Source organism: Canis aureus, chromosome 8 (assembly GCF_053574225.1).
Source record: "Canis aureus isolate CA01 chromosome 8, VMU_Caureus_v.1.0, whole genome shotgun sequence".
NCBI classification, from domain to species: Eukaryota; Metazoa; Chordata; class Mammalia; order Carnivora; family Canidae; genus Canis; species Canis aureus.
The window spans coordinates 67,164,483-67,178,597 of NC_135618.1; the positions used below are offsets into that span (position 1 = coordinate 67,164,483).

The 14,115-nt window shown below is 54.3% G+C and overlaps 1 long non-coding RNA gene across 1 annotated transcript; it reads right to left on the reverse strand.

The window, feature by feature from the left end:
- Positions 1-1,123: 1,123 nt before the first annotated feature.
- On the reverse strand, positions 1,124-7,213 carry LOC144319547 (uncharacterized). The gene is made up of 3 exons (XR_013385362.1): positions 7,011-7,213; positions 2,831-3,901; positions 1,124-1,284 (listed from the first exon to the last, which is right to left on the reverse strand). It is a non-coding gene; the product is annotated as an uncharacterized LOC144319547 (long non-coding RNA).
- Positions 7,214-14,115: the final 6,902 nt, after the last annotated feature.

A 14,115-nucleotide genomic window follows, 5' to 3' on the forward strand; every position in this document is an offset into this window, starting at 1 on the left:
ATGAACCTTGAGGATATCGTGCTAAGTGAAATAAGCCGGGCACAGAGAGGCGGATTCTGTACAATTCCACTTACATGAGGTTTCTAGAGTAGTCCTATAGAAAGTAGAAGCCAGTGGTTTATCCTCCAGCTCCCAACTGTTACTTACTGGCCACAGGGCTGTTCTGTTGGCCCCCAGCATCTGTGGATGTCCTGCTCCATATGTGGATCAAGAGCACACCTATGGCAGAGCTGGAGGTGCTCAGGCCAGGCTGCCTCCCACGTGACATGCACTAGTGACATGAGGATTCAAGGGGCCCTGACTGCTGCACTGGCTCCCACTTTAGGCCAGTGTACACTCAATGTTATGTGTGCAGGGGAGATTCGTAGGTAGCAAGCATGGGATGGTCAGAGGTCAGAAGGGACAGGAACCCTGCGAAGATCAAAGACCCCCACATGGCTAAGTGTGAAAGGGGGATCAGGGCCTTGAAACCAGCAAGCCTAGGTTTGCATCCAGTAGGACCAGGATGCATCAGGGCGTAGCTTGGAGCCTCATCTCAAGATAATAAATCCTACCTGATGGGGAGTGTGGTGGGCAGCCTATGAGATTTTACCCTTGTGAAATCCCCTCTGCTGGTGTATGGGCTGGACCTGGTGACTCACTTCTTAAAAAAATAATGGCAAAAGTTATGAGCTGTCACTTCCAAGATGAGGATATAAAAAGATTCCATCTTGCTTGTCAACTTTTGTCCCTCCCTTAATCCAAACTGCCATCTTGTAAACCACCCATGGAGGGACCACATGGTGAGGAGTAGAGGGCAGCTTCTGATCAACAGCCAGGAAAGAACTGAGGCCCTTAGAGAATGGAATCCTGCCAATAACCAAGTCACTGAATATGGAAGTGAACCCACCCCAGCTGAACCTTTAGATGGGACACCAGCCCTGGCCCACACCTTGATCACAGTGAGAGCCTTGATCACAAGTAAGCTGAACATCTGGGCTAGGCTGTGCTCAGAATCCTGACCCACAGAAAAATATGAGATAATGAATGTGTATTGTTTTAAACCACTACTCTTGGGGTAATTTGTTACAAAGCAGTAGACCACCAATAGAGGGGATGCAGTGTTTGACATGCAGTATTACTTACCGATGTTGGTTCTTTTCTCCTTTCCTGCCACAACCTCTGTCTTGTAGATCTACCAGCCTTCAGTGCTCATGCACCCAGAGGAAGATCAGCACCACCCCATCAGAAGTAGCAGCATGCTGAGTGACCCTGAGTCATCGGAGCAGGTCACATTGTGCCAGCCTGTGGAAGTGGGTGAGTAATGCCATTGTGAAAGTTCTCTATGAAAAAGAAATGAAGTCATACTAAACATAATAATCATTAAAAGTCAAGTCATTTAGTCAAAGAGAAGGAGCTAGGATGCATCACAGAGACCTGGAGTCCACCTTTTCACCTTACAAGCAGGGAAACTGAGGCTAGAGAGTTTGTGTGAATAGCAGATTTGTGTAAATAGCAGAACGAGTTAGCAGAACCAGACAGTTAATCGTGGCAAAGAAACACCTAACCAGGTGCGTCTTGGTGAGCAGAGAACAGATTCCCTGTAATTGGGCCAAACTCAAGTCGTGATTTCTGGGAAAACAAAGCCGGGCTTCAGGTGGTCCTCAAGAGTGCCTGAGATGAGAGGGTCCTTGGGAGGGAGAAAGGGGCACCATTGCTTGAGCTCAGGAGGACGGCAGGTATGAGTGGATGGTGGGCTGGAGGGGACACAAGTGAAGAAAGGACTCCTGTGTTTGGAAAGCCAGAGGCCGCTGGACTCCTGCAGACACCTGCCAGTAGGGGGTGCAGCTGTGGCAGGGAAGTGTCCAGGGCTGAGAGGAGAAGACCACCAGAGGTGCTTCCTACGGCCTGGCTGGCCCTCAACACACCGGTCGAACTCTTGGACCGTCTCCGTCTCTCAGGAGGCCCAGCCACCCATGTGTGCAGAGTGCGGAGGTCCCAACCAGCCAGGGAGACCTCCCACGGGATGACAGATTTCAGGAACCAGCATGCACCCTGGGGAGCCTGGGGGCTCCAGAGACGGCTGCACGGTGAAGCCACTTGGGAGAAGGGCGGTAGTAGTAGGGATGAGGTCTGGGTGCCAGAAGCTCCCTGGTACCTCCAGATGATTCCCGTGCTCCCCACCTCCGATTCCATGCCACTTGCCCCTCGCCCCTTCACCCCCTCACTGTGGTGTCACAGGCAGTGGTCCTCCCACTGTGTAAAACAGAATGGCCCTCTACACGTGGAATTACCGTGTGATCTGGCACTTCCACCTCTAGATATGTACCCAGAAAACATGGAAACAAGAACTTGAAGGAATGTTTGCTTATAGCACTGTTACTCACAGGAGCCAAGAGGAGGAAGCAACCCAGATGTCCATCAACAGACCAACGGATAAACAAAATGGGATCTATCCCTATAACGGAACGATATCCCACCTTGAAAGGGAAGGAAATTTGAACACGTGCTATAGCATGGATGAACCTCGAGGACACGATTTTAGGTAGAACAGGCCAGTCGTAGAAAGAGAATTCTTGTACAGTCACATCTGTATGAAGTCCCCAGAGTTGTCAAATACAGACAGATGGTAGAACGGTGCTTGCTCAGGGCTGGAGCTGAGGGGAGCAGGGTGGGTCAGTGTTTAATGTGTGCAGAGTCTCATTTGGGGGAAGATGAAAACCTTCTGGAGATGGATGGTGGTGATGGTAGCACAACAGTGTGAATGTGCTTAATGCCACTGAACAGTACACCTAAAAATGGTCAAAACAGTAACTTTTATCAACAAAAATGAATCAGTAAAGCAACTCACTAGTGGTTAAGGGGCTTTTCTGTCTCCAGGATGGGCAAGATGGTCCACTGGGCGCCATCTTTGTGTCTTGGGCAATCCCAGAACTGGTTGTCCCAGGTGTCCTCATGCTGACGCAGTCCATGCTGGGGTCTGCCTCAATAAACCACCAGGCAGAGAGAGCCCTGGGCACCTGTCACACGAGGTTATGTTGAGAACTAAGGGCTCTAGAGAGGCATCAAGGCCAATGCCACACACAGAGGCCAAATTGCTGAATCCATTCTTTGTGTCCCGTTGTGTCAGAGGCTGGTAGAGGGTATGAGCAGTACAGACCAGTCACTGGACATGTAGAGACAGGGAGGGGTGGGGGACACTGGGTCTGGGTGAAGGACCATGAAGGAAGGACCAGGCAGCTCTGTGCCAATGGAGCCTGTTTGAGGCCATGAGCTGTGGCTGGAGCCTGGCCTGCCTGTTCCTCAGTTTTCTCTGGAGTGTAGAATGATCCTTAAGAGCTATCCCAGGGCAGTGCCAGTCTGCAATTCTGTTTGAGGGATAAATGTGTCCTAAAGCAGGAGTAGTGTAGCAGACACCTGCTCTGCCACCTGGCCAGTGGCTCCTAGAGACCTGGAGAGCTTATGAAGTTAGAAATGCCCCACCCTGCCCTACAAAAGTCAGCTTTGGGAGCCTTGTGGGAGGCCCTCCTCCTGTCTTCATTCAAACACTCTTCAAGGATTGGGATATACCACCCCAATGCTTATGAGCCCTGGGGTGGCCCCCACCGCTCACTTTGCAGATGAGACCCAGGAAAGATGAATATGGCACCAGAAAGATTTTCTAAAAACGACCAATCTGGAGAGGGCAGGTCCCATTCCTTTTATTTCTTGGGATCCAGCTGGGCAAGGCCAGGCAGGAAGTAGGAGAGTGGAGCATGGCAGGGACCAGTCCAGGAGCCATCTCTTCCTCTGTAGTATCTTCATTGCCATGACAACAGTAGCCGTGGAGTGTTCACTCCTCTGGAGTGTTCAGGTGCTGATGCTTTACATGGGATTTCTAATCCCGTAAGACAGTCTTTCAAGGAAGTTGCCACTGTCCCCACTATATGGATGACACAATCACGGCTCAGAGTGGTTGCGAGACTGGCTCAGGGTCACATAACAGAGAGGAGGTAGGGCCAGGATTTGAACCTGCCCTGGTCCCCCCATAAGCATGCGGCCCCTGAGGTCCCAAACTCAAGGGACACCTGGAGCATGCAAATGATGCTGAGGAGCACCCCCCACCCCCATCCCCTGTGAGTGTGGCAGGTCCCCATGGGCAGAGTCTCAGCACTGGACTTGGGAGATGCTGCTGGCTTGAAAGCCCAGGAGCTGCCCCTGCCCCAGAAGCAGGCTACAGTGGAACACACCCACCAGCAACCCCACGCTACAGCGTCAGCCAGCTGGACAGCAGGCTGGCAGCCAGCACGTCGTCTGTATAGTGAATGCCAGCAGCAGCTCCCAAGGGCCTGAGCAGTGGGCGTGTTCCCTCGGCTGCCCCTGCACATCTGCACCCCCTGTTCCCCGCCAGCCGTGGTCTGCTCAACCCCCCCTGAGGCTCAGTTCTACCCACAAGTGTCAGCCCAGTTTCCAACCCTCTCAGGGAGGTGCTGAAAGCTCTCAGCAGGCACGGGCTCAGTTTGAATTAGGTTGCTGTTGATGTTATTATTTGGGGAGAAATGCTCATTTCCAGCCCCCACACTGCACAGATCAGGGCTCACATCCAGGATTGAATGCCAACTGATTCCAGGGAGATGGCGAGAATTAACTCCATTTCTGTGCTAGAGTCAGGGGTCAGGCTTGAACCTGATGGGAAACTCCAGGGACTTTGGTGTGTGTGGAGGGTTGGGGGGAGCTGTGTGGTGTGGGGTTGGGGGTGCTCAGAGAAGGAGGTGGACAGCCAGGCTTGCCCAGGGACAAGGTTTGGAAACTACAACAGCTGGCCTGGGGTCCAGGTTTGCCTCTGTGAGCTCCACAGGGCAGCAGGCCAGGAAGTGCCAGCCTTGAAAGGGAAGACTGGCATGCAAATTCAGCTTTCTCTGAGCACCAGCCACAGGCTCCCAGGCAGGGGGCCAATAGTGAGAAAGGGCAGGGTCTTCTCCTATGCTTCCTGCAAGGATTGCTTCTCCCCTCCTGCCCTCTCTGGGACTTACCTTTGGCCCTCCCCTCCACGTCTATCCACATCTACGTTTTGGCATGCAGAGATCTGTGTGCGTGCATCAGTGGTGCTGGGAATGGAGACTGTTTCTTGTGTGCCTCCGGGACACATAGCTGGACTGCACTTCCCAGCCCCCCTACCAGGCAAGTCTGGCCCATCAAATCCTCCTCGACCCTCCCTCCTTCCACGGATCCCAGAGCCCCACAGGAAAGTGTAGCCGCTCCATGGAAGGAGCCTGGACCCCTGTCTGACTGTGTGGAGCAAGCACCCACTCAGCCCACATCAGGCTCAGGCGTGAGAGAGAAGGAGACCTCTACTGTGGGAAGTTGCTGAGGCGTGCTGTGGGTTGTTAGGCTGCTAGAGCTCCAGGGCCAGGAGGAGGCAGCTGGAAAGAGGGCCACCCAAAGTAGTGGCGGCTTCCCATGGCTTCACAAGCAGCAGAAGCCTCAGCCAAAGGAGAGGAAAGAGAAAGATGGCATCCGAGGACCCCTGGAACTACCAGGGGCCTTAGTGGGTAGGGGAATGGGTCCCATGGTACAAGTGAGGCAAGAGGCCTACAGAGAGCAGCAGCCGTGGCCAGGGGTCTCTGTGAGCAATCAACCATAGTCCAGGAGACTGGGAGGCCAGTGGGACCCAAGGCAGCACATCCAGTTACATTCCCTACCCCCACAGCCGTCATCCCCAACCCTGCCCTTTTCTCTGAGTGCTATGGCAAACGCTGCCACTGGGTGCTCAGAGTTCTCCTTGGACATATGGCAGAGACTTGTGTTGGAAGCCTAAGCAATCTGGATTTGAATCCCTGCTGCACAACCAGCTCACCCCAGACATTAGCTCTTGACCTGCATGGCTTTACTCAGCGTGCATGGTCTCTTCTCTTGTAAGGATACTATTCATTGAATCAAGGGTTAAATCACAAAAGTTGCCTACACCCAATTCTCCCATCCATGGGTCAGGGGCAAAGGGACAGTCTCCTGAGATGACCCCGGTGGACCACGGCCTCCTGGTGTTCATGTTCTCATGTGGTCCTTCCCCCCCTGGAGCCAACCCTGTGACAAGAATTTGGCAGAGTCATGCCAGTTCCAGGTCTGGCCTGTCAGAGGGCTGCCAGCTTCAGCTGCTTCCCTCCTGGATCCTGCACCTTGGGGAGCTCTGTGCCCCATCTACAAAGTCCAGGTCTCAGGAGGATGACCCAGAGAGGTGGACTCTCCTACCACACGCAGCAGAGAGAAGTCCAGTTGTCTCAGGGTCCAGTCAAGCCCACAGATGACACCAGCCCAGCCACTCTCTGGAGGCTTTCAGTGGGATCAGAAGAAGAACTGCACTGCTAAGTCCAGCCAGCCCACAGGACTGGGAGACATTTTAGGATGGCTGTTTGGGGGCAGTCTGTTAGTTGGTAGTGGAGAAATGAGATTGTAGGGTTTACACTCCACCTCCTTTGGGGCTGAAATCTGCAGAGAACCCATTGTGAAACATCAGTGGGAGATGGCCCCAAGAAGCATGTGTTCACGTGGCCACCGCAAGCAAGGCTCTGGTGTAGGAGGCTTTTGGGGAGGCACCCTTTCCCAACCACCTCTATCTACTCTGCTGTCCTTTCTTCAGTATTTAGAACTAAGAATTGTGGAATTGTCAAAAGCAGCAGAACTCAAAGAGATTGCAACCTTAGGGGCCCTGGCATGACCCCGTGAGTGGCCCTTAATGGGGGGCTACAGGGAGACCAGGCTGTGTCAGGATAATAAGCCTTCTTCAAGGAGGGCTAGCTCCCCCTGTGAGCCATGGTGTCACAGAGAGGCCACTTAGCCCAATCACCCAAGTCCAGGGAGTGTGACCAGGACTTCGGATGAGAAAGGCTTCAGGTAGGGGCACGGCTCACACTGGCACTGAGGGGAAGTGGGCCCTCCATACCAAGCAGGCATATCCTCCCAGGAGATTCAGAGGGCCCTGCAACTGGGTGGTCTTGCCCAGCCCTCGTGTGGATGGGGCCCTAAGAGAACAGATCCTGCCCAGGTTTGCACACCAAGGTAATGGCATGGTCTGGCCTACTCATAGGTCCTGTCCCCATGCCAGGGTCCTCCTAACCCTCCATATCCCTGCTGAGGCTGTCCAGGCCAGAAGAGTAGCTTCCTGGGGCTCAGCACTCCAGGCTGAACCCTGGCTGGGCAGAGAGAGGGATGGGAGAGCTGCCCCTCACTCAGTGTCCTGTCCCCTCTGGCTGCAAGCACAGCTGGATGCGGGCTGACTGGCTGTCACAATTGTCATCTGCCCTGGCAATAAGCCAAGGCTGTTACCGAGAGTGCCATTGCCATGGAAACCATGAGTCAGGGCTGTACTTAGCAGAGCCACACTTGCCAGGGGCTCTCAGGGCCTCTCGTCTGCCAACGCAAAAGGCGACACCAGCACATAGCATCTCCTTGGGACTCGTTAGCAGGGTGGAGTGGGGGTGACAGGGAAGGGACAGGTAGGGAGAAAGGGAGGGGGAGAGAGGTAGGCAGGATGGGAGTAAGTAAAGAAACCACGTAGCCACAGGACTGGCTTAGGGGCTGCCGAGCCCAGACCACAGAGGCCAAGGGGTCCTTCCCAAGCAGCCAAATCTGCAACTTACCAAACCCAAGAGGCCAAACTCCCAGAGATCAGAGCTCAGGGCTGGGCCCCACAGATGCAGATTTAGCAGCGATGGGGAATTGGGGTGCCTCTGGATCACAGGGTTCAGCCAGAGAGGCCATCCAGCACAGCTGCTCGTCTCCAGGGGTGCAGGGAGGTTTAAGGAGTTGCCCAGGTGGGGCCAGGAAGGCAAGAGGAGGAGAGCCCGTCTCTGTCCACACCAACCTCTTCCAGCTCCCCATAGTCCAGCGGTCAGGTGGATGCAGGCCTGCCAGCTCCAGAGAAGGCTGTGTCCACACAGGAGTCCCCAGCATGGCCTGGGCCCAGCAGGAAACAGCCCCAGCCCCCAGATCTGCCCTGGGCACCCCGATTGTATTGGTGAGTCAACTGCCAGGTTCCCAGGCTAGCTCACACAAACCTCATTTGCCACATCCCCTCTGCCCCATTGCAGAGTCTGGCCCTTGCAGAGAATCGGGCAGACGCCACCCCAGGGAGGCCCTAGCTGTCTGCAGATGCACAAGGCCCTAGGAGAGCTGTAAGTGAGGACTGCCATTACCTGCCCACCCTGAGTGACTCTCCTCTCACATCTTTACTGACAACTGCCACAGAGCTCGAAAGCCGGAAAGCTTTGCTCTGACCTGAGGACTTGGTGATCGCAGAACAGCATCGTGGCCACTCTGTCACTGAGCACAGCCCAGGTGGCTGAGCCATCCGTGGGAAGCCCCCATGTCCACCCTCACACATGTGATCCCAAGGAGGCCACAGGGCTGGGGGCAACCCGACTCTTGGCCATGTGGCTCCTGAGTTCCAGGGTGCCGAGGGACCAGGGCAGAGGGCTGACCTCTGACGGGGATGCAGCCACTCAGCTGGGGGGGAGGTGCTCTATAGCCCTTTCTGCCAGTTTGCTGAGTAAGCAACAGAAAGTTAGATGAAACGTTCCAATTGCGGGGAAAGGAAGTCAAGCATCATGTGCTGGCTCCCAGAGGACAGTCATTACTGCTGCTCCTCTAATAGCAGAAACAAGAATTAAGGGACATTGGAGAGCTGCCTGGAGGAGGACCAACACCTAACCTGCCCACCCTCGTGGCACGAGACTGTTGCCTTCGACTGAGGAATGAATAGCTCAGGGACACATCTCTCGAGTACCCCATGGCCCTTCAGTTCTGTAACCACAGGGGCTCCTGCCCAGGAAACACACCCATTCCAGTGCTGGGGGGGCCTGGATCCAAAAGCCCCCTCCTCCCTTCTGTAACAGACATCTCGTCCAGCAGGCTTGGCCCCTAACCCTCGCTTGTCTCCCAAGTCAGGTAAGTGTGATTGGTGCGGAGCTATGAATGGGCACGGATGTGAGCTGGTGTCATACAGTCTCCCTCATGTCCAGCGTTTCTCACCTTTTTTTCCATTATCACCTTCCTGAGGAGCCTTTTTAGACATTTTTAAAGAATAATTGACCCATCCCCCATGAAACTAAATACTAGGGAATATGATTTTGTCAGGTAGCGATGAGCTTTGGATGGACACACACCACTGTAATAGCTAAGACTTCTTTGGACTCTCCTCCTAGAACTAATTTTAACCCCTTGGGAGTGCCGTCACCCCATTGAGAACGTTGGATCTAATCCGTGCATTGGTGGTGCACGTTGGGGGATGGCCACCACTCATTTGCCCATTTGGGGTTCTGTGGCAGGTCCATGGACCGGACACCAAGACTGGAGTCTCCTTACATTCAGTCCTTGCCCAGAGGTACTCATTCCAGTAGGAGCAACACACCTGGGAGGGTAATTAGCAGACAGGCTGCTCTCACCTGCAAGGGGAGCAGGGAAGCATCTTCCAGCGAGTAGGCAGTCTGGTCCCCACAGCATGATGTGAACCCTGGGAACCATCAGGGTGCAAACGGGACCCTGTGTCTCAGAAGCCTACTTGCAGGAGGAAGACAGAAATCATTCCCAGACTGCTTGCTGATGTCACACTCATGTTCTCCATGCAGGACCCTTTCCCAGCACAGCCCTCAGACGAGGCAGCGGGAGCTGTGCTGGAAGGGGAGAGGTGAGTCATCCTGGCTGGCATGCTGGACCAGCCTCTCAGCAGAGAACAGTTTTATGGTGATCAAGCCACAGACAGGGCAGGACGGGGCCGGACATGTGCCCCTGGCTCCTGTCTCTCTGAAGCCCCAGCCCTGTGACTGCACACTTGTCCTTCCTGCAGACAGTACTTCCCACAAGGTCCAGTGGCTGATGCTGCGTGCTGGCCAACGGGCTTCCACCTGCCAGCCTCTGTGTCTCGTGGCCCGAGGACTTTCCCTTGGACACACAGCTGGCCGGAAATCTCCAGAGCCAGTCCTCAACTGGTTACAGCTGAGAGCATTGGTGCATCAGTACCCTGGTACCCTGGTTCCCTGCCATCCCCACCCCCAGGGTGGGTAACCCCAAAATGTGTGCTCTGTACTGTCTCCCACAACTTCCAGAAGCCTCGGGTTGTTCGTGTAGTGTGACCTTGCTTGATACTTCACCTTGCATTGGCCACCTCACAAATGCCCCTCGGATACTTCCCACATAAGTCACTTGCATTCAACTCCTTGTCCCAGGGTCTGTTTCTGGAGGAGCCCAGGCTGAGATGGGCTTCCATCCTGCCTCATGCTGTGACCTTGCTTGGATGCCAACGGTTGCCTGCTGCTTTGTGGATCACACCCTCAGAGCCAGGGCTGATTTTTGGTCAGCATCTGCAGAGGGCTGGACAGAGCTCAGGGGTGACAGAGAATGGAGTTAGAGGAGGCACTTGGCAGAGAAGGGGCCACTTGAGCAAGGTCTTGAAGGGTAAATAGGAGTTTGCCTGTGGAGAAAAAAGCACAGGAGTACCTCCACCTCGCCCATCTTAACCCTGAGCTATTTGCAGAAAGTACCTGGACAGCGATACCCATCACTTAGCTATGGGATTCTGGAATGTGAACTTGTATAGCTCTGACTGGTCACTCCTCAGCTCTGAAACCTGCAGTGGCTCCCCATGGCCTGCAGTGGGTCCAAGCTCTTTGGCTTATAGTTTGAAGCCCTCTGCAAACTGGCTCTACCCTACTTTCATGCTGTCACTCATGTCATTGCTGCTGCCGGCTGCCCAGTGAGCCCAACCTGGCAAAATTCTGTCTCTCCTGTGCCATCCAAACACCCTCTCCGCCAGGAAGCCACCCAGTGGTGGCTCAAAATAACGGCTCTCAATCCTCTGCCCATAGAGCACCATGGACAGACTCTAAGGCACCTTCCAGCTCCAGACTAGGGTGAGTCACTAATCTGGGTCAACCAGAAGCTCCTCAAGGTTAAAACCCATCGCGTGGACTCCCTGTACCCCCATATCCCAGCAGTAATGACAATGACCTGATGCTTCTGGGACATTTCACAACTCCCTTATATCTCTCCTTCGGCCTTGTGTAGAGAACATATCTCCACCAACACAGCTGGTTCAGATGGCCTGTGGGGGCACCTGTGCAGCCCCAGGGCTGGATTTATGGTTTAATTTATGATTTATAAGAGGAAGGATGGAGCTCATCAGGAACGCTTCAGCCATCCCACATGCTTCTTAATTAAGTGAAAGATGAGGGTCCCACTGTCTTAGGAACCCCTCTTTCCTCCCCCCCCCCCCCAGTGTCACATTGTCAGAGGCAGGGTCTGGGAAGGATATGCTCAGAGTGGGTACGGTCTAGGTAGCCCAGGATAGAGCCGATTCCCCTTGCGGATGAGCCTGACACCCAAATCAGAAGTTTGAACGTATTCCTTAATTAGAGCTCGACTTTGTTCTCAGCTGCCCACTGGAGTGGGCCCCCGATAAGACCAGGCAGCATTGTTGTCTTTATGCTTATGAGGTGAATCCACTGGAAGAGCACATTCTAAATGAGATTACATCTTATACATGTTTAATGTACTGTTTTCACCATTTAAAATGCGGCTGTATTAAAATAGCAGGGAGGGAAAATTGACTCTCTGAGCTGGGTGTGGAGAGAATAGATCACTAGTGAAATGAATAATATATTAACAGAATAATGATGTTGCTTCTCATATTAATCGTATAAATCACAAGATTCTCAAGCTGTCAGCAGAAGTTTAAAAAAAAAAAAACAAATTCCAGTTTTCCAGATGAAGAATCCTGAGGCCTTGGTGGGGGGGGGGGTGTTGGGGAGGGCGGAGCTGGTTGCTGGGGGTCACACTGGTTATGAAACAGAGGTGTTCAGGGCCTGCTGAGGAGGCTGCCAAGGACCTGTGACTTGCCCTGGAGGCGGCAGTGATGTTGCAGGAAGGCCTCCCCCCGGGTACAGCCCGCATCCCTTGCTGAGGCCAACCATTTAGCCGGGATATGAGAAACATGAATGAGATGTGGTCCCCGGGCCACAGGCCAGGCCAGAGGGACAGTAATAAGGTGCATAGAGGGCTCCGACCACATGATACGAGGCAGGACAGAGACTGGGACAGCTTTGGGGTCAGAGCCCGATGCCCCGCCCTTGGGGCCTGTCAACAGCAAGCGTCCAGTCCTGTTTGGAGGTCTGCAGCTGCAGTCGTATGTTGAATGAGCCTCTAGTGACAGGCCGGGTGTGGGGGTGCCCTGGGGGCCATAAGGAGTGATTGTAGAGTTGCCGAGATGGATGCCGCATGTGTGTAAATATCTGCACGCCGGCTGCACGTAGCTCCACCATGGAGTGGGGGTAAATAAAGACAAGGAACTGCCCTCGGAGTGGGTGGTGGTGAATCAGAAATCAGGGCTGGAAGCATCCTAGGAAGATTCCTCCCATCCCCCTCAGTACTGCTTGTCATCAGGACTGGTCCCCTCATTGCCCCACTGCAGGCCTGTGTGGACCAGCAGGGCCTGAGCTGGCATTGCTGATGCCTCATTGTATGGAACATGGAGAAGAAAGTTCCCCCCACCCCCACCTCCACTCAGCTGGGGAGCAAAACTCCCGGGATTCATGGGCAGCCTCAGCCCTGCCAGCCTTGACACGGGCCGTGGGAATCAGCCACTCTCACCTCCTGTGCGCACTGGGCTGGAACCCCCCCCACCCCAGGCCTTATCTTGGCGCATGCTCACAACCAGCACATGCTGTGCACGGTTTCCTACTTCACAGGGGAAGGAAAGGAGGATCCCAGGAAGAGTATGTGCGCGCGCGCCACTGCCCAGCTGCTGAGTGGCAGGATCATTTGGGTTATGGGCACATTTTATACTCCCCCACCCACTGGTATTGGACTTAACTAGGTGACCCAGCCAATGGGATATAAGCAGATGCTAGAGGAGCAAAGACAAAATGTGCCGGCCCTCTCCCACTTCGACCATTACCTCGAGGAGTGCTTCCCCCAGGGAGCTTTGGCCCCTTCGGCCTGAGCCCCAAAATGAACACACAGGGCAGAAGTAAGCCCCACCCGCATTCCAGAGCAGAGCTGCCCTGCAGAGCCCCGCCAGGTTCTGGAGCCCACAGCTGATCCTCAGGCCACGAGTATGAGCATAAGCACTTAATTCTATAAGTTACTGAGTTACGGGCTGGTTTATTACACAGCATTGCTGTGGTCATTCCTGGCTGATCCAGAGGCAAAGCCCAGGCTCACCTTTAGGGTAAACCACCTCCCACAGGGTTGAAACGGGGCAGTGGAGGCTCACACAAACCCAGCAACTCTTTCAAGCTTGGATCCCACTGACAATCTGAGGAATTCTTTTCCTGCACAAAACCCCTCTCCTGCCCTGGCCACGGCTAGTGCAGGGTCCTTCCATGGACATCTGAGTCAAGTCTCAGGTCTAGGGCCCCTTCCCCACTGGACCTTTGGGGCCCTAGTAGCCACATGCACCCACCAACGCAGGAGTACTACTAATCCTTAGAACAAACATTTCTGAGCTCTGATAGTGTCCACCCCTTTGCTCTACCATCTCTTACTATCGCCATTATCCATGAAGTAAGCTCCATCACCCCCAGCTCCAGTCTTTAGAGGAGGAAAGTGAGGCTCAGCAGTCAAGCAACCTGCCCAGTGTCACACAGCTGATAAATGCAAGAGCCATTTCTCCAACAGAAACGGGCCTTACTCCCTACAGTGTTCCCACGCCCTGTACCAGGAGGTTCAGTCCAACATCCACTCCTCCACTCTGGGCCCTGGAGGTGGGCCACTGGGTCCTACCCAGCAGTCAGCCTCATTTGTCCCACCTGGGAGGTCAGCCCAGGCTCATGGCACCATCTGGGTATGTTGAGTCCGGCCTGGCCGGTTGGGCAACAGATAAAGCTGACTCGGGCACAGACAGGTGAGAATGCTGGGGCCTCACCAGGTCTAGGGCACAGAGGTACCTGTGATCACCTTCACTGCCCTTTGCCTCACTCTTTCAAGGCTGAGGGCTCAGAGGTGGGCAAACCCCAGCCTCTGTTTTCCCACACACCCATTCTACCTCTAGGACTGCCTCTCACCTGAGAAATCATTGGCAGGACATCACTGCCCTGAATGTGCTCAGGGATGGTGTCCAGATGTCCACAGCGGTGGCCAGCCCCGGGCTGGTGGCCACAGCCTTGC